This window comes from Falco rusticolus, chromosome 11 (assembly GCF_015220075.1).
Source record: "Falco rusticolus isolate bFalRus1 chromosome 11, bFalRus1.pri, whole genome shotgun sequence".
In the NCBI taxonomy this organism is placed as follows: Eukaryota; Metazoa; Chordata; class Aves; order Falconiformes; family Falconidae; genus Falco; species Falco rusticolus.
The window spans coordinates 13459017-13478203 of NC_051197.1; the positions used below are offsets into that span (position 1 = coordinate 13459017).

General features: G+C 38.6%; 1 protein-coding gene across 3 annotated transcripts in view; it reads left to right on the forward strand.

Annotated features, from left to right (window-relative positions):
- Positions 1–19187, forward strand: part of ST6GALNAC5 (ST6 N-acetylgalactosaminide alpha-2,6-sialyltransferase 5) — a 74054-nt gene that overhangs the window by 21984 nt on the left and 32883 nt on the right. The window lies entirely within an intron of this gene.

Below are 19187 nucleotides of genomic sequence, written 5' to 3' on the forward strand. Positions count from 1 at the left end.
TAAAGAACCACCCCATAGCGCTTGGGTGCTTTAAAAAAGCAAGCAGTAGAAAAGAGATGATTAAGTTTGTAGAAACTGGAAAGAAAATGTTTCTTTTGAGGTAACAATACACTTACACTAGTTCAGTATTAATGTTCTGGAAGACAGTGGAAGAGTCTTTGATTCTGAAGTTAATTTGCCTGTGTCCTGCATAAGAAAAACTTAGTATTTTGCATTAGTATGTTTGTGATACAACTAGAAAATAGCATGTTGATATTTTTTACTATTTGTAATTCTTCTTACTGTCTATTCTTTATGCTGTTTATCTTCCCACCCTCAATGAGAGGAGTTGGCAACTCCATTCTTGGTTTTAGCTGCAGTGTTTATGATTATTCTCAGGTGTGTGTTGCTACTCTTGGCAATTACAGAAGCTATCAGCTCTTCATAGACATGTTAGTAAGTAGCATTATTGTTTTACTCAAGCATTTCAATTTGACTGATGAGTACATCTATATGGTTTTTGCAAAAGTCTGTTAAATGCATTTATTTGATATTCTGATATAATTGCCTGTGTTTGTGTTAATGCTATTTTCCAGAAGATTAAGCATATGCTATAGAATCTAAATTCCAGGTTTTGAGAGAAAAGTGCTGATGATTTCAGTGTTTGATTTAGATAGAAAATTAAGCTTGATAAGGGATAGACAAGAAGCAAGTGGTAAGAAAATAAACGTCAAATCAGCTCTTCGTGTATTTGTTACTCACCTGAGCGATTTTACTGTCTGGTTTGTAGGTCCTTCCTATGCTTCTGGATGTCACAAGTCTCTTGTTCCTTTGTGCTACTCTTAAATGTAAATGTCATCCTAAGTTTGTTTGTCGGCTTGTTTTGTTGAAAACATGGAAAAAGGTTAAAAGATCAAACACATTTATCTTAATCCAGATTATTTTCAGTAATTGTATTTTTACTCCTCATTGATTCTAATGGGACATAATGTAATACATGTGCCCTAAAATCAATGTGAAATACAAAGTACTATTTATAGAATTATGAGTTAAAAAAGAGAATTTCCCATTATTATTCATGTAATGCTGTATTTGTTTTATCAGCTGCGCAGTATAATTTATCAGATATGGTACATTGCATCCCATTGAAATCAGAGAGAAATGGATATGTGACTATTCAGCATGCTCATTTATTGTAATGTTTTGGTTATTTAGGGCTGCTAAGGGTTTATTATTAGCAAAAGTATATTTTTGTGTGTACCGCAGTTACCCTGAAAATTTACCAGGTAAATTACTGCTCAAAATGGAATAACTTGCTGTAGCAGCATTTCTGATAGATGTGTCATGTCTTGTCTTTCCTCTCCTTCCTGTTCCGCTTGTCCTGTCACATAAATATTTTTTTATGCACACATATGCATTTAGAGAGTGGTGGTGATGATGAGGGGGTTACACCTGTATTAATGTAAGTCTGATTTGGAGTCTTGCTGCAGAGAACTCCTCGATTGTTCTGTAGGTAGTGAAGCAACCATCTTCAGAGTTTCATGGCAATCAGTGTGAAGACTTGCTATACATATGTCATCTAAGAGATTTATGGTAGAAGATGAGCCATATTAAGAAACAAGAGGAAGGACAATCAGTAATCCTAGGGTTATAGTACCATCACCTTGAATTTAAATAGTTATTGAGTGTACACTCCTCTCCAGAAAGACAGATGCTTATTTAACATGTCCATTGAGTTATAGAGAACTATATCATTTCTTAGAGAGTTACAATCTTAAACCTGCTCTTTCTCCTTGCCCTTTTCCAAAGCTTTATCTTGTCACTCTGAAAAATTGTTGGCCTGTAGGTACCTTAGTTAATAATCTCTTTTGATAGGAATGCATATGGAGCCATATTCTGGCCCCTTGCTCCACCTTCTGTGAGATAGTCGTCTGAAATTTAGTGCTTTTCCAAACTAGCTGCTCAAATGCATCCTTTGGTAGCATATCCTTCAGTAGCCATTGTGTCTTCTGGAATCTTAATGACTATTTCTTCTTTAGGATTATCTTGGCTTTCATCCTGAATGTCAGGTAGCCTGATTTGGTGAACTCTATATTAGGCATTCCAGGAATGTAGACAGCACTTTCATCTTGTACTTGGTCAGAATTTATTAAATGAAAATGTCTTGTGTTGGATTCTGATGTCCTGGAGTCAATACCAAATTCTTCAGTTACTTCTGTGGGGCATCTTAAGGGATAGTAATAAATACTGAAATATATTCTGTGATGGTTTTCTATTCTTTTGTTATTCATACACACCCACACACTAATATCATTCTTTACTTTGGGACAAGCCATCTCTTGTCTCAAGGAAGCTAGGAGATACATTTCTTTTTGCTTCATTTTCCAAGAACTTCCAGTTAACATAGAATTAAAAGCCACAGTCCTGCCAGCATATATGCATAAGTTCAGATGTTGAGCTGTTCTGATAGTTGTATCAGTATTTTATTTAGTAATGTAGGTGACAGACAGCAGAGCTTGTACTGCCGACCCTCAGTTTTACAACCAAAGGATGCTGTAATAGCTCTAGCTTGAGCTGTAACAGACTGCTATCTATGGTAGAAAGTATTTTCACTGGAGAGCTATATGGGGATATACATGTTCTATGTGATCATGTAATACATAATAGTAACTTTCACACTGAAAACTGCTTTGGTTTCTGGAATAAGAGAAATCCCGAAATACGGAGGAACTTGTGTCATGAATCTTAATGCTGTAGTGTAGGGGTCCTTGAATTAGAAACTTGACTTGTTCATATACCATACACTCACAGCATTTAAAGTGAATTGGTTAAATGCAAAATTCATTGCCGGTCTCCCGCCCTATACAATCATTAGCATAACCTCTGTTTTTTTGAAACCAGAAACTCTTTGAGGTTTTGTGATTTTCTTCCTTTTGGAAGAAAACTCTACGATCCCTGCCCTCCAAGACTTCAGTTTAAGTTCTCAGCTGGTCTGAACACAGTCTAGTATCATCCAGTCTTTTAAACACTTCTACAGCATTGGTCAAATGATTCCTATTGTCTGCCTGTGGCTGGAACTAACACAGTTCCCACTTATTTCTCCATAAGGTAGGTGTTTCACTTCAGGTGTAAGAAATGGCCTTTTCAATGTCCTTACGTATTTTCTGCAAGATTTCATTGTTGTTATGCAAGTGTGCCTCTGAAGAGGTGGCATGCCCTTGTGCTAACTTAGTTTTTGACATTTTAACTCACCACACAGAAGTGTGTTACAGGGTCTGTTTTTATGCACAGGTTTGAGGAATAGAACGTAATCCATGCACTTTTTAATCCACAATTGTAGTTTCATTACCTCTAATAGCTCATTTACCCACTGATGGGTTTGTGTTAGAGGAGATTGAGACTGAAATTTTCCTCCCTATAGCTATAGGTTGAAAGTCAGTGCAGCAGGTCATCCCATTAAGAAGACCCCTGTGCTTGTCATAACACCGGGGACTGTCGTGCTTGCAGTTCACCGTGGAGCTGTCCTGTGTGGGGTGTGACCCAGCCCCGCTCTCTCAGGTGCTTTCTCTCCCAAGAGCCCCTCACTCATGGCTGGCTGGTAGGTGGGTGTGCTTTTGACCGTCTTCCTTTCTTAACCAGGTTTTGATGTCAGGAAGAAAGTCGACGAGTGTTAATTTTTCTGATCCTCTCTGAATACCAGTTAGAATTGTGAGATGTGTTTGAAGGGCGATGAGTTGTATTACCACTTCCTGAAGAAATTTGCTTTAGTAATTGTCCCATGTCATTATCCATTATATTTTCTAGTAATTTCTTTGAGACTTTGGACTTTTGCCTGCTTCATAAGCGTAGTTTTCTTCTTTCATATTACAATGTAATGCCTGTTATGAAATGTCACATTTTCTTGCCTTTAGCCACACCTTTAGCTTCTTTGCTTTCTACTTGATGCTTCCTGCTTGCCTAGTTAATCCCACTTCATGTTTTGTTTTACTTCTGCCTTTCAGTTTTCCCAGACTTCAGTGTATCCTTGCGCTAAGTACATCTTTGAGGCTTATGGTACTCATCAGGGCTTACTGTGGTTGGTCTGCCTAATACATATAATAAGGATCAATACCTCAGTTTGTTTCCACCTCAGACTTCCATGTCTTTAAGCAGGAATTAGGTTTGAGCACCCCATAACTCCAGCTAATACTAGACATTATGTCCACAGTCAAACCACTGCAGACAGCTTACCTGTTCAGAAACAGGTGGGGATTTGGAGGGCTGTAGGTCCTCTGCGACCACTCTCAAATTTCCTGATACTCAGAGTTCATAAAAAAGTCATGCCTCTCTGGAGTAAATCCAGACAGGCATCCAGCCTGAAGCTCTGCAGATTTTCTCAGTCATACTTAATTACACAGGTCTATCTTTAAATTGTGTTTCTGCAGGTGCATTTCTTTTGTCATAGAAAGCCTTAATCGTAAAAAAAAGGTGGTTTAAATTTAAGCATTGAACAAATTTATGGTTAATTACCTCCCCAAACTACACTGTATTAAAAGTGAAGTTAAATTTGATGCTAGGCACCCAGATTTTTATATTAGTTACTAAATAAAAGCTATCCTTGAAAGTCAGTTATTTGCAGCTGTAAATATTGTTTGTTATTATGTATCAGGTGTTTTTATTGATAGCTTATTTGTTTGAATACAGTTGTAGATACGTTCTAATAGCTGTGAACACTCATTTTTCCCTATGTAGGTGACTGCATGGAGAACAAAACTTGCCTTCTAAAAACCTAATGATATTGGGTGTCAGGAATATTGTAGGATATAACAAATGTTATTTTAGCTATTTATTGGATAAATTAATAGCCTGCACCTTTGCATGTTTAAATGGGTATTCATAAATAACCTGTGGGGGAGAGGTAATCCTTCTGAGTGTTGCTATATGCCATCCTAAGATGAGGTTGTGGTTTGGTGACTCTGGTTTGTTCAGGAATTAATGATATTGACTATAAAAAAATACTTTAATATGCAGTGTATCTCCCTGTAAACCTAATACTGAGGGAAGAATGCTTTTCAGAAAGCTTAGGTGTTTGGGTTTTTTTTGAAAAAAATTAACAACTTTAAAAACAGAAGTGTTCTGAAAGGTTTTCTGTGAAGACAATCTGTGTTCAAATTGTGAGCATCAGAAGTATTTTGCTTTTCTTCTAAAGGAATCAGTTAGTAATGGTTATAATGGCATATTAGTTTGAGAGGTAAAGATAAGCCGTTGAGAACTTGTATTTTTACTGCCGAATCATTCATTGCCTTTCACAATGCTGTTATAAGGTTGTAAGTTTGGCATATATATATATAAATATATAACTGAAATATTTACCTATGTCTGTAAATTTTTCAGGCCAGGTCCTGGTCTGAAACCTGGACTGGACCTCATCTAGGTCCCTCTAAGCAATTCTCCTTCTCTTTCAGTTAGTGTCTTCACTGTACAACTTCAGATTCTTGGAAGAAAACAAATGCCCAAAACCCCAAGACTTCCTTTTTAGTCTGTAACATTCTGTTACAAACAAACATTGAATGCAGTAATTCAGGTCTCAAGTTCCAACATTGGTGCAGTCTATTACAGCATGTCAGGGTTTCAGTGAATAATCAGGGCAAGTGGCATTTCTCTGTAACTAACAAATTTGGTATTTTCAACTGTACTGTACTTTTCAAACTTTATAAATGTTTAATGATGGCAGCATTTAATTATGTGTTCAAATTCTGAAGATTGTGTTTATCATTAATTATTTACTAGGATGAAGATTTTATTCAATTTTTTTGGCTCATTATAGAAGATTTTAGGAAAGGGGACTTCAGAATCTGATTTAATGCCTAACTCACTTTGGCTTTCTGTTGCTTCACAGGCCCCTTGGGGAGGCATAATGTTTAGTCAAATAATGTATGCTACTGTATTTTGGAAGCATCACTGCATTGGCTACCTGAATACTTACGGATCTCTCATGTACGGGTTAGAGCAGCATGTGAGTACTAACTCAGATGATGCTGACAAACTATTAAATGACTTTGCTATTGAGAACCCCTCCTCTCAGCCCCTGTTCTAAGTCTTACTCCAGAAATGTCAACACACTTTGCAGAATCTTTATTTAGTAAGACAGAAAGATACTGGCAGGAAGCGTAGACCATAGTTACAGCTTTATTTCAGTGAGGTACTTAAGCATGTGAGTTTGTCTGTTACTTGAGTAAGAATAATTAAACATTTAAGCACATGCTTAACTGTAGTGCTAGTGAAGGCTCTGGTAATCAGTGCTGGAGACATGCTTATCCTAGTCTGATTCCAAAATGGCATTGGCTTCCTCATGTGCATGTAAAAGTTGTCCATGGGTTCAGGAGGTGATGACGGCCTCTCATGAAGTGATCTGGTATCTTTAGGAATAGGTAGCTACTCAAATCTGCATGTGGGTAGCTTTTATTAGTTACTATCAACATCATGTAATCCATAAAAGTGGCATTAGTGCTTTTGTATCCAGAACTGATGCCTTTGGGGAGAAGGATCCCTTTTTATGCCCACTTTCAGTTTAATGTTTTACCGTAACGATACGAAAATGCATGATTTTTGTGCATTTATGGTCAGAGTCTCTTTGAAAAATTTCAGAATAAAGGACAACATCTGTTGGCTCTACCAGAGAGATCAATTGTTACTTTGTGTAAATCGGCACACATTCCATGACATTTTTTTTAAGGATTGTTAAATTCCACTTACCACATTTGGCTGTATGCGTCAAGCTGGGCTGAACTGCCCTTCAGATTCAGTAGTTGGCTGTGAGCAGAACGTACAAATTTGCATTGGTTTGGCCAGAGAACTAGAAAGAAATGAGGACTGAGGTGTTGTTGGCAAGTAGTGTCCCTAGGGAATTGCAGTAGAGAACCTTTTCTTCTACTGTGTATTTTAAGGCACAGGCAGGGAACCAAGCCTAAATGTGCCAGCAACTCTACAAGTGTGTAATAAATAGATCAGTTCCCAGACTTAAAGAATTTGAGGACTGAATACCATGAAGGACAGTAGGTAAGGCAAGAAGTTGCAAGGTAAAGCATAAAGTAACAATCAGGTGACTGTTACAGTACACTTGCATCTGAACTATGAGAAGTTTTTGTATGGGCTAGTAGTGTTACAGATACTGTTTATGTCATATTGGTACAGTTATATAGTAGTCTAAATAAATAATATAACTGTATCAAACACCAGAAAAAAAAATCAAGAAAGTAGAAGCATCACAGGATAAAATAAGTAGAGGAATTACCCACAAATATCTGTGCTTCTTGCAAGTGCCACTGCAGTGGAAGATTCCTACAGTACTGCAAAATGGTTTGAAGGCTCTAAACCCCTGTGATCTGAAGTGATCTGTTAGTAGAAATGAGGTTCTCAGTATAAGTGTGAGGATATATACCTGTGTGTGTGTCACTTCTGATTAGGCAGAATGTGTATGGTAGATCAAACAGAACAAAATGTTTTAGAGTATTTAAAAGTATACTAGATGAGATTAAGATTATTAACTACTTACTAGGCTGCAGAGGAAGGTTGAAATATTTCTTTAAAGCATTGGTATATTGAAGCAACATACCTGATGCATGTGAAACATCCACTGTGGGGATTACCTCATACATCAGCGAAGTTGTTCAATTAATGTCTGTGTGCCTGTTGCTTTCTCAGATCACCTGTCCTATGTCCTTGTATTGGTTCTGATCCATTAAGAATACAAAAGGCCACATTTTTCATACTACTCCAACGTGTGTAGAAGCATTACTGCAGACACACAGTGGAAGTTGGATATATGGGAGTATGCAGTTAAGTAGTGGCGTCTTAATATTAAAGATTTTTGGCATGATACGGTTAATTTTTGAAGCATATTCTGAAGGATAGGGCTTGCTATTTGGTAGAATATATTTTGAAAGAAAGATTCTGCCTCATTTCGGTTTGCTGTTGTGACACTGCTCATCAGCTGTATAACACTAAGGTACTTCAGCATCTGTCAGACTTGTAATCTGATGAGCTGTACTTGGAATAAACCTGAGTTGATGAAACAATCAGTGAGCCTTTGGCACTCTCAGAACTGATTAGTGAAAATCTAGCTGGTCTTTGCTCATGTGACACATAACACTGTGCTGTATATACTAAGGCTGAATCACCGAGATTTTCCATCGTGACTGACCACTATTTAATGCTAATAGCTGCTAAGGGCACGATCGCCTCATTTAGAGAGATTGTATATCCTTTCAAACATGGTAGAATTGTGATTAGGCAGATACTTCAGTATTTGTTGGCAGGTAATCACCTGTTGTGGGGTTTCTTATTGATATTCCAGACAGCTCTGGTCATTTTTCCATAGATACCAGTAGTGCAGTGACTGCTAAATGCACAGGAATGATTGATTCAAATTTATGCATGTTAATTTTCAGACTTTCCGTCTAGACTCCATGAAATTAACCAGTCATCCATTGAGATATAACTGAATTTCAGGGTATTGCTTGACAAACTTTATTGACAGCTCATGTGACACACCTCCACAAAAAGCAGTGACTACTTGCTACATAGCTGATGTATGACATGTACGATACGCTATTCGGAATATAATATTCCATGCATTACACCGGTAATAAATGCACTTAACGTGGTTCAGGGAAACAAGTATGCACTTTTCTATTTGAGAAGGATTTATACAAACCAATTGATGTGATTACTCACATGTATCAGATTATGGGATTGGTCCTGAAGTCTGTGGATTTACTTGAAAGTACTGACAAGGTTTGTGACTATCTGCAAGCAAGCAAGAATACTATAAAATAAACTGACATACATAGCTGTGCAGTGTTAGAGTGATTTGAATCAAAATCTGCCTAGTAATAATTTAGTGAAATTCAGGAATGTCTTTGGTACTCTACATTAGTATCTAGTAATTATCTCCAGCTAAGATAAAATGAGGGTCAAGGCTGATTCTGGCTATTAGAGCTGGAGTATTGCTTGCTTTATTGAATGTGTTAATTTAAAGCTGCATTAGGAAAAGATGAAAAAAAAATATTCTCCAAAGTGAATTTCATAGTGAGTTTTTTGAAAGACTGGTCACAAGTTGTTTTTAGAAGTTAAAGGAGGGCTGTTTGCAATTAACTGTATGTTGGTTGGATGGACGCAAGCTGCCCCAAATTGATACTGGTTGACTGCCTCTGGTGTTGAAGTTGCTATCTTACATTTAGGGCTCTTAAATGTAAAGATCTCGTGTCTTATTATGAAATAATGACACCAGGTTTATAATACGGCATTTTTTAAAACTCTTCAGAATGATAACATATGGGACAAAGATCATAGCCTAGTGTCTTACCTTGACGTGCCTTAGACTGGTAAAATTGTGAATGATGTCTTGGTTAGTGTGGCTTGGTCTAGCTGTGCTGTCATGGAGTCATTGGGATGGGCAATGCGGTCTAAATGTTTTGCCTGGTTCACATAAATATTATAAATACTATATATACTGTTTGAGCTATCTGTCCTTTCTCTGATGACTAATTTCAGGTCATTAGATCTGAAACTGATGTTGCTGTGGACTGGATTCTGCAGCACAAATGAATGGTGGGACCTTCCTGCCCAACCTTTTCTTCACATCAGGCTCCTTTTGCTGCACAGCCATTTTCTTCATCTGTGTTCTCAAAATCTATACTTTTGGCATGCACTGCACAGCTGCTCTGTGTTTGCTTTGGAGAAGGATGTGAACAGCTCTACCCACCACTCCTCTGGGCCCAGGAGCTCCATTTCAGCCCAGCCTGAGGCCATCAGTCCCTGTCCCAGCAACAGCGACACCAGCACAGCAGGAATGCCAGCCTCCAGCTCTGCTCCAGCCCAGCCCTGCCAAGCCAGGCCCAACCTGTGGGCTGACATCCTGGCTTGGCCTCGGCACATCCCCATCCCCATGGAGGTGCTTGATGCCCAGGGCTGGGGCTGCCCCCGAGCTATCCTGCTCCCAGACTGGAATGGTGAGGCTCTGCCCTGCTGGCTCCCTGGGGAGCTCCCACTGCTCCTGCAACCCAGGGAGCTACTGGACCTCACTGGCACACAGATACTACGACAGCATGGTAGGATCAGCACCTAGTAGTTTTAGAGTAATTCAGTACTTTATGAATTTATAACCCTGATTTTACAGCAATATCGGCATATTAGCCATTGCGGTAGGAAGAGATCAGGCTGCACAGAACAATATTAGTGTTTAAAACAGTTTGAAAATGTTCAATATTTTAATATGAGATTATTTTCTCCAGTGAGGAGGGTGCTGCAAACCTTAGCTGATGGATTGTGTGACTAAGCCAATTTCTTTCCGTGTGAATACATTAACTGTGATGATAATACCCTGAGAAATCCAGAGGGCCAGCTGTTGAAAAGTAGTTTGATGAAAATTCTCATTCATTTCAACCAGCTTTACCTGTCTATGTGTTTTAAAGATCTAGGCCAAAGTGTTCTTAAATCCGCAACGTTAAATAGGAATAATGGAAATTAACATCTTTTGACTGTGACTCAGTCTTAGGTGAATGTATTGGTTAGCTGCTCATCACTATTGTGGTTCTCACCTAACTCTTTAAATTAGTATTTGTTTGGAGGTTTGTTACAGTTAATCAGTTTTCTGTAACAACCCCTGTAAATCCAAACATAAAAATACATTCTCAGTTGTTTATATTCCTTTCTTCTAGCGCAAGAGGAATGCTTTAGAGTATGAATTTGCATCAGAATAATTCATAAAGCAGAGTTTGTTTCAGGGCTATTTATTTCCTCCCAAGCCCTCTCAGAAAGTAGCCATAGTAGAATTATGGGTATTGTGATTTTTTTTTTTTTTTTTTATGAATTACTTGTACAGTTGCCCCAGGAGGGCAACTTGATACTGGACACTGATTTAATAGATTGTGGGTGCAAATTAGGATTGCAGGAGGCATTGCCTAAGAATGCAGCTGGAGATGACAGTGCTCAGTGCTAGGGACAACACAAAGGTTAACATAAGTTTCCATGCTCTCTGGAGTTGTTGAAGAAATCCAAGCAGGGTAGGACAGTATGCATGTTTGTCCTAGCACATCACAGATTGTTCGGACGCATACTGTTTCAGCTAGGAGGAAAAAAAGCTACGTGTATATTGGTGTCACAGCAAAATGTTTCAAGTGTGTTGGTGTCCAGAATATATCTGGCTGCAGTAAAGGAAGATGTAGTATTTTTACAAAAAATAGTTTTGGTTTTACTCCTAAGTTTCTTTGGTATTTGAGAGGAATGTTTCTGGATAACAGGATGGTTCTGTCAGCCTGAGACATTTCAGATTTACTAGTAGATATTTCTCTCTGAGCACCTGTCCTGCAGAGGTGTCTTGCTTTGCTTCTCAGACAGTTTTACATTGTAAACATTTTGGCTCTTATCAACCCTGTCAGGAAGCAGACAGTCTGCTGCTCTGTCTATACATTAAATTGTATTCTGAAAATGGAAATATTTGGAACACAAACGCTCTGAATAAAGATTCCAAGCAACACAGTGATAGAAAGCACCAAAAATAATAAATATGCTGGGCTCAGACTTTTAAAGTGATAACTGCATTGAAAGCACCTCATAACTATGGGTCTATTTCCATTTTGTATAATTACACAATGCAGAGTACTATTAACAGGAAGTCTGTGTGTGCAAACCTGGAGGAGGGCATCAATGAGAAGCAAAGTTTTCTTTGTGTTGATAGTGGTATGCCTTTGATGTACAAACAAAAGATAACTGCTTTTTTATGCTTTTTTTTAATCAAGAACCCTGTTTTCCCCATTTCGGTTAAAATGTTCCCTCTTTTGTTGGGACTTGTCTATGTGCAGTTTTTATGCTATTATGTTCACATCCCTAATGGAAATAGTTGTTTTCTGGCATGGGCATAGACATATAGTGTCAAGATGCCTTATCCCAGAAATGCCTTTTACTCTTGTTTTCCAAGAACAGCTTATCATGGAACAAACACCTTTATACCTCTAAGTCTGCATCTGCATTAAGACATTGTTCTGCTTTAATTATACTTTTGTAATTAAAATGATACGACTTCTGCATGTGCACTATATTTCAGTGAACACATTGCTTTTGAAATATTTTTAAGATATCCATCATATACCTAGCGTGCATGTGTATAATCCTACCTCTCACTACCAGTAGTCTATTACGTGTACCTAAGTCCCTGTTGGTACATTGTATCCTCAAGTCATTTAGCCCTTTTTCTGTTCATAATGATACCACTGACCCCTCTGAGGCAGTTCCCTGAAAGGAGATAACGGTTTTTCCCCTGACCTTGACCAGCAGGCTGACTGTTGTGTTCAGCTCTCCTGAGGACACTGTCTGTTTCCCTCAGGAATGCGAAAAAGTAATTTCCCCAGATAACAGCCAAAAACCCAATTAAGCTTAGATTAAAGAAAAGGAGGATTTATTGGCATTTTATGGAATAGAGAGAAAAGGAAAATAAAGGAGATATTAAACTGCCTGAAGTGGGGAGACAGACTGTCCAGTTGCTAGCATTACTTTTGTGTTTACAGAATAATTGGTGGATTTTTAGCTGGTGTTAACCATGTAACAGTAGAACGTTGGCTCTCCCACAGCCCAAAGCCACGTCTGTCTTTTTCTGTCAGAGCTGGAAAGACTGTGACGTGCTGTCTTTGAATTACTGTGTGCAGCTGGAAAACCCTCTCAGTGACTTGGTCGCTGAATTTGATGTGAAGGTGTTCAGCAGTTATAAAGCATGTTTATTTTCCCAGTGGGATGCTAAAAAACATGCAAATTGGGCCAAGAGTTTAATTTCCGTTTTCCTAATACACTGTATCTTAGCACATGATTTTTTAACACGTTTCGTACAACATATTTCATATCTCATTGTGATCTTCCAGAGAATCTATTGTCTTCTTATCACCTATTTAAATGAGACACTAGGTATTTTCTAGCTTAAAACACAGGAAAAACTATCTGCCTATCTCTAATGAACCCTCTCTTTGTGTAGATTGAGATTTCCTTTAGTAACTGTCAGGTTTCTTGGCCAGTTGAGTGAACGGCTTCTTGCATGCGTTTCAATTATTGCACTTTTGTATTACTAATGAGACTAAGCAACAGTTTCTTGGAGGCAGTCTTAATTTAGTGATTTCATTCACATTTTTATACAGGTACAGTGTTCCAGCTATGTAATTAATGGTGCCATCTCAGCTTCAGAGGTGGATAGAGAATTAAAAATCATGACAAACACATCTGGTATAATTCAAATTGTGAAGCCGTGTTATAACTTATCTTAAATTATTTTCATACCACAGAGTCCTGAACTGCTTTATGGAGTGTATGCAGAATATACATACTACAGACCATTCTGTCCTCAGAAGGCAGCAGCCAAGTGGACAGTATCTGACTTGGGAAGGTTTAGTCATGGCCAGAACATGACTTTTGTAAGACATGCCATCTTCATTACCAGGAGTAGGCAGGACTTGGGCTTTCGTGGCCTCATTAGGAGGGTTTCCTTGTGGTGAACTGGGTGAGCCTTGCAAGGGGAAGAGTTCAGCTCACCAGTCTTATTTAATATAGCCAAATTCCTACCAAAACCACTGTTTACATGTACACTTGCATATTTTGAAGTTTCAGCAGCATTCAGAATGCTCTACAGGCAATACTGCACTCTGACAGACAGCTGCAAAAGCAGTGGGATAAACTGCAGTAGGATGATTTGTAAATGAGCCTTAGGTCTTTTGTAGTTAGGTGGAGGAAACTTGATTAGAAATAATTCTCACTATACTATTAAAACTAGCATTCAGCTTTTTGGCAGAATTACTTCAAAGAGGATTCTGGAGCTATTGCACCAGGAAAGCAACCGGAGGTATTCCAGGGTCAAATGGTAAAACAGTATCAGGGAAGGTTAGAGGGATGTATTTGCAAGTCAAGAAGACATTGAAGGGGATCTAATTATAGGCTTAATTGCTGTAGGTAATGACAATTCAAGCTACTATATTTAACACAGCCTGGATAGTACAGCTGAGGTCATCCAACAATGATGAATCAACAAATCCAAAGCAGATTTTCAAGAAACGTTTAGAAAGGAATGCAAAGCCTTAGATTTGCTGAAGCCAAGAGGACTTTTATAGTGAGTCAGGTTTTCCAGCAGAGCCCAGGTTTCACCCTATGCATAGAAGGACTGTGAGGACTGTGGCTTTGTTTTGGAAAACATCTTCAGTGTGATTATTCATAGATTTCTGGTAATGTGTATGCTTATTATTTTTCTGGAGCAGTGCCCATGGTACGCTGTGGGTTTTAGAGCTGGAAGTTGATCCAGGATACTATGGTCCTGTTACCAAATCCATCACTGGCTTGCATGGTGCCTTTGGCTGAGGCACATGTGAATGTTTATGGTTATTACCTCCTGACTGTCCCCACATCTAAACTAGCTATCTGTCTTCATAAAAAACTTAAATATCTATGATGAATAGTGCTATATAAGTGCAATAACTTGATGTTTTCAAGGAGACAAACAGGGGCCAGTGAAAGAGTTGACTTAGGTGTATGAAGGTGGCTGTATTCTCTGCATTCCTACTTGTCATATTTGTAGTTCACAAAAGCGGAAACAATGTGGTATTAATTCATGGTCTATAAAACAAAATCACATTTTTAGTCTTGCATTTCAATCGGTCTCATTTTTATGAACTTTGCAGTTGTGTTTCACTTGGGATGTATTTGGCTGCTTGACAAAGTGACTGGAGATTTATAATTCCTTATTAGTAACTCAGGGCTCTAAAGGGAATAACAGAGTACTTATTTACTTTTCTAGGTCAGACGCATGATGTAGGAGTTTAATGAACTTCTGCTAAACAGGAATTGAAGCAGAATTAAAATCTCAGAGTGCATGTGTCCAGTAAGGTTATTCATCTTATTTTCTAAGGTTAGATATTTTTCCCTTGTGCAGGGCTGTTTAGGCTGCACTTTCTAAGTAATCAGCCAAGAATATGCGACTCCTATATAGAACCTGGTATTAGTCAATGCACTGATGTGATTTTGCTCTGAAATTACATTATGTCACATAACTGTATTTATGTATCAGTCAGGGCAATAAGATCCCAGTTCAAATGTGCTGAAAAAGAGTTTGTGATTCATGTTAGCAGCGATACTACTGCTGCAGTTTTGATGTCTCTCGGATATTGTTTGGTTCAGTAAGGTGGGCACTTCTGTGAAGAACACATTCAAATCTGTGTTCAAGAAAAACAGTGTGATATCTATGCTTCCCTTTAAATGTGAAGGGAATGCAATGTTTTGTATTCTCACAGGAGATATATATTGGGATTTACTTGAAATTGCAAAATTAGTGATGGAGATAAAGATGCATTGAAGAAACAAAAACATGTTACATAACCACAGCCTTGCTTTGCACTGGACTTGCATTTCAGGAAATAACATCTCCTCTCCATTGAAAAGAAGAGTTTGTATTCTGTTTAGAAAAGTCTGTGAATCAAATGGATCTTCAAATATATTATTGTGTTTTACACGAAGTATTCCTGCAAATGCTGTTTTAGCCTTGTAGGTATAAGTGTGTACGCACATAAAATGTTAAATCTCCTTGGGTTATGCAGTATTTAGTAAATATATGTCCATTAACATATGTTTAAGACCATATACAATTATCTGGGCGAAAAGAATATACAAACCAAGAGATAACAGGAAACAACGAGTGAGGAGTTATATCTTAAATATCCTATCTTCATGCTTATTCGTGGCTCTGAAGACACACTTCCCTTCACGCTGTCCTAAACTCTGGTCCTGAAATAAGTTCCTCTGCCCTTTTCTCAAAAATCAGAAATCAAGGTCACCTTTGCAAGAAACCATCTAATCCTCAATTAAACAAGAATGTCCTCTGCTTTGCCCTGAAGAGTAGCCTGGTGGTTAGAATGCTTATCTAGAATGCAGAAGGCAAAACCTTCATGCCTCCCTTGGTCAGAGGTGATTTACAGTTCCTTCTCTAAGGATCCAACCCTAATCTCCAAATGACAAACTAATGTGGGGTTTGGAGTACTTTGTACTTCTTGTTGGACCTGTGCCTCTAGGCACAAGGAACTGAGCAAGTAGGAGCCAAATGCTGGGAAGAGCTTGGTTCAACCCCTGCTCCTTTTTCTGCATATTATCCAGTGACCATTTTACACAGAACTCGTGGAAGTCCTCAGAACATCGACTAGCTTCTTTAGCCTTCAGGCAAGCATGTTGTACAGTCTCTGTTCACTGTTTCTTCTCATTATTCACATTAGATTTTCTTTTTCTTTGGCTGATTTCTGCATTAAGTGATGGAAAGGAGTATGGAACTTTGAATTCGTTTTCTGCTTTATTACTCATCAACCAAGTTGCCAACTGGCAGAGACTGCAGAATCCTAATTACTCTCTGATATAAGAAAGAACCTAGCTTGACATTTGGATCCCAGGTGCTAAGAGATATATGGGAGAAAAACAAAACAGTCTTTTTATTAAACAAGTCTGATGTGGAAGAGAGGGAGGAGGAATTTTATATTTGCCTTTTTGGTTTTGACCAGAGAATACTTGGCTCAAGAGCAATAAACTACCATTATTCTTGCTTGCAAAAAGCACTTAAGAAGTAGGACTGCAAATAGTAAGAAAAGATTCCTATTTAATAATAAGCAAGCAAGGCTGTGCGCATGTGACAACTAAGCAGAGAAGTGAACAAAGGAAGCTTTCAAAGCACTACTGATCAGTCTGATTTTGTAGTTGGTTAATGGGAGGACCAGGTGTAGTTGTTTGTTATCACAAAAGAATTCAAAAAGAAAAGCTAAAGAAAAAGGAATTTCTAGAGCTTCTGAGGGGAATGCATTATTGAAGTGGCAGTGGAGGTTGTTGTCTTCTTGAATATGTAGATAATGGGAATAACTTTGTGCTACTGATGATGGAGAAGGGAGAAAATCAAACACCAGACCTATGCCAAGGAGCCCTGTAGGTGTTGAGAGAGGAGAAAAGGTGTGATCACAGACTGGCACAGTTGTTTTGGAGGAGACAGTAATGTAATAGCATTTGTACCCATAAATCTGGCAGAATTTGGCTTGATTGTGAGAGGGTGATGCAACTTGCCTAGAACAAAGTACTTCTTTACCATATAGCTGTATCTCTGCTAGGACTGATTTTTCAGCGTAATATACTTGTTTTGCTATAACAATAATGTGCCTCTAGAATAAAAATGACCTAAGAATGGGAAAGGCTGAATACAGAGCATCTCCTTCTCTTTGGGAGGTGTCAGTAGAGACAATAATGTAGTAATAGCATTCCTATTTATTCATTGATATGGATTGTTTTTTTCACTAAGATGTATGAACCACCTTGGAAACTGGGTCAACTTAAATGCTGTCACAAATGCTCATCACCAAGCGTATATTGCTGCATACCTGTCACACTTGGCAGCTGGAACGAATTTCATGAAGAGACTGGGGTAAAAGGTGAAGCTCAGCAGGATTATTGGCTGTGAAGGAATCACACTTCTGCAGTTTGTCTGGTACAAAACAAAGGAAATGGGGCAAAATTGTGCTTAATACAGATAAATACAAATAGTATTTGTCTTTTTTTTTTTTTTTAACTGGTATTTTTTGTTAGTCAAATTTAGTCGCATGCATTTGGTAAATGCAGTATTATTCCCATGGTGGATTATTCTTGCTACTTAAGAGACTGAATTTATTGACATATCTAGACATGGAAATTTACTGGGAATTGCTTGAAACTCCTTAGGGGCTGAAAGTTCTTTAAGTGGAGTTAGTTTCAGTGTAATAATGGCATTCTTGGTGATAAATTACAATATTACATATTTACTGCTAACCAAAGAACAGCTTTTTAGACTATGCTCATTCTTTTATGCCAAAATGAAGTTACATGGATGAAAGCCATGGTGTCCTCTCATGGCATATGTTTGCTTCAGCCACTCTTGATGATCATACTTCACTGCAGAAGATTTGGGATTTGTGCTGAACAACATCCTGGTTGAACTGTCCACTAACGTTTGGGAAATAATAGCACGCATGATTGATGTGCCCCTGTGCGGCATGTAAGTAGGTAGCTTGCCAGCCTGGAGAGAGCCAGCGTCAGGGCTCAAGCCTGTGCTTTCCTCACTGTGATAACACAAGCTGAAAGCTTATGAGACAGATCGTAAGCTTTCCTTTGTGGGTAAGAAAGTGGTAGGGAGCAGTAGTTAAAAGTTCAGCCTAGCTCTGTAGCTAAAGCCTGCACTAGGAGTAAGTCATTCTCATCTGCATCTATATCCACTCAGTCTTTGGCTTTTTTACTGACAATGCCTTCAAGATGCCAGAAGGCAGTGGTGGCTTTGTGATGCAAATCAATCCTGCCAAGTCTTACTTACTAAGAAGGTGACTCATTCATTCGGGAAAAATTTTTAAGGCAGCTTGTAACATCTCTCTCACCTGGCATGAAGGATTTTGCCAAGTGTTTCAATGAGACAGTTACAATCTCCCTAAAACTATTCTTTTAAAAATTTGCTTTCATTCACATTGTTGCTCAGCGTTCTATGTGAGTGCCAAGAACTGGACAGAGACTGAGATGCAATTAATTAGCTCTCCCAGAGTGAGGAGAACTTTTGCCTGCAAGAATGAGTTGAAGAGTCATTGGGTTTTCCTTGGGTGGAAGGCAGTAGAGAGGACAAAAGTGGTCCAAATGACCTTACTGTTTTCAGCAGGACGTGCTCTTCAGAAGGGGAAGCAGAGGGGAAGCAGCACAATAAAGTCTTTTGATGAAGTGGGAAGAGTAAAGTAAATAGAGGTTCCAGTGCACCTGTTTGAGAGGGAGGGAGCAGGAATCGACTCAGTGAAACACGTGGCATGTCCTGCAGTACAGGGATGGAGCCAGCAGTGGGGTGGCCATGCGGAGAGGAATTGCTGTGATGATGAAGGCATGTTACCCTGCAGAAGCTTTGTGTATACAGGAACTTCTCAGGTTTTGCTGCAGAATTGATTTTGGGGAGGATGTATTAAACTGAGGCAGAGGAAATGTTGGGCTTCGTTAGCTGGAGGCAGAGCACCTGAAGCGCTGTTCTTCAAACCCCTGGTGGGAATCCTGACACTAACAGGATTATAGAGGAGAATATGATACTACACATCCCAGTTAGGACTACTCAGAACTTCTCGGTAGGGAGTAGATACAGATTAAGCAGCAGTATCTCAACGTGATAACTACAGAAG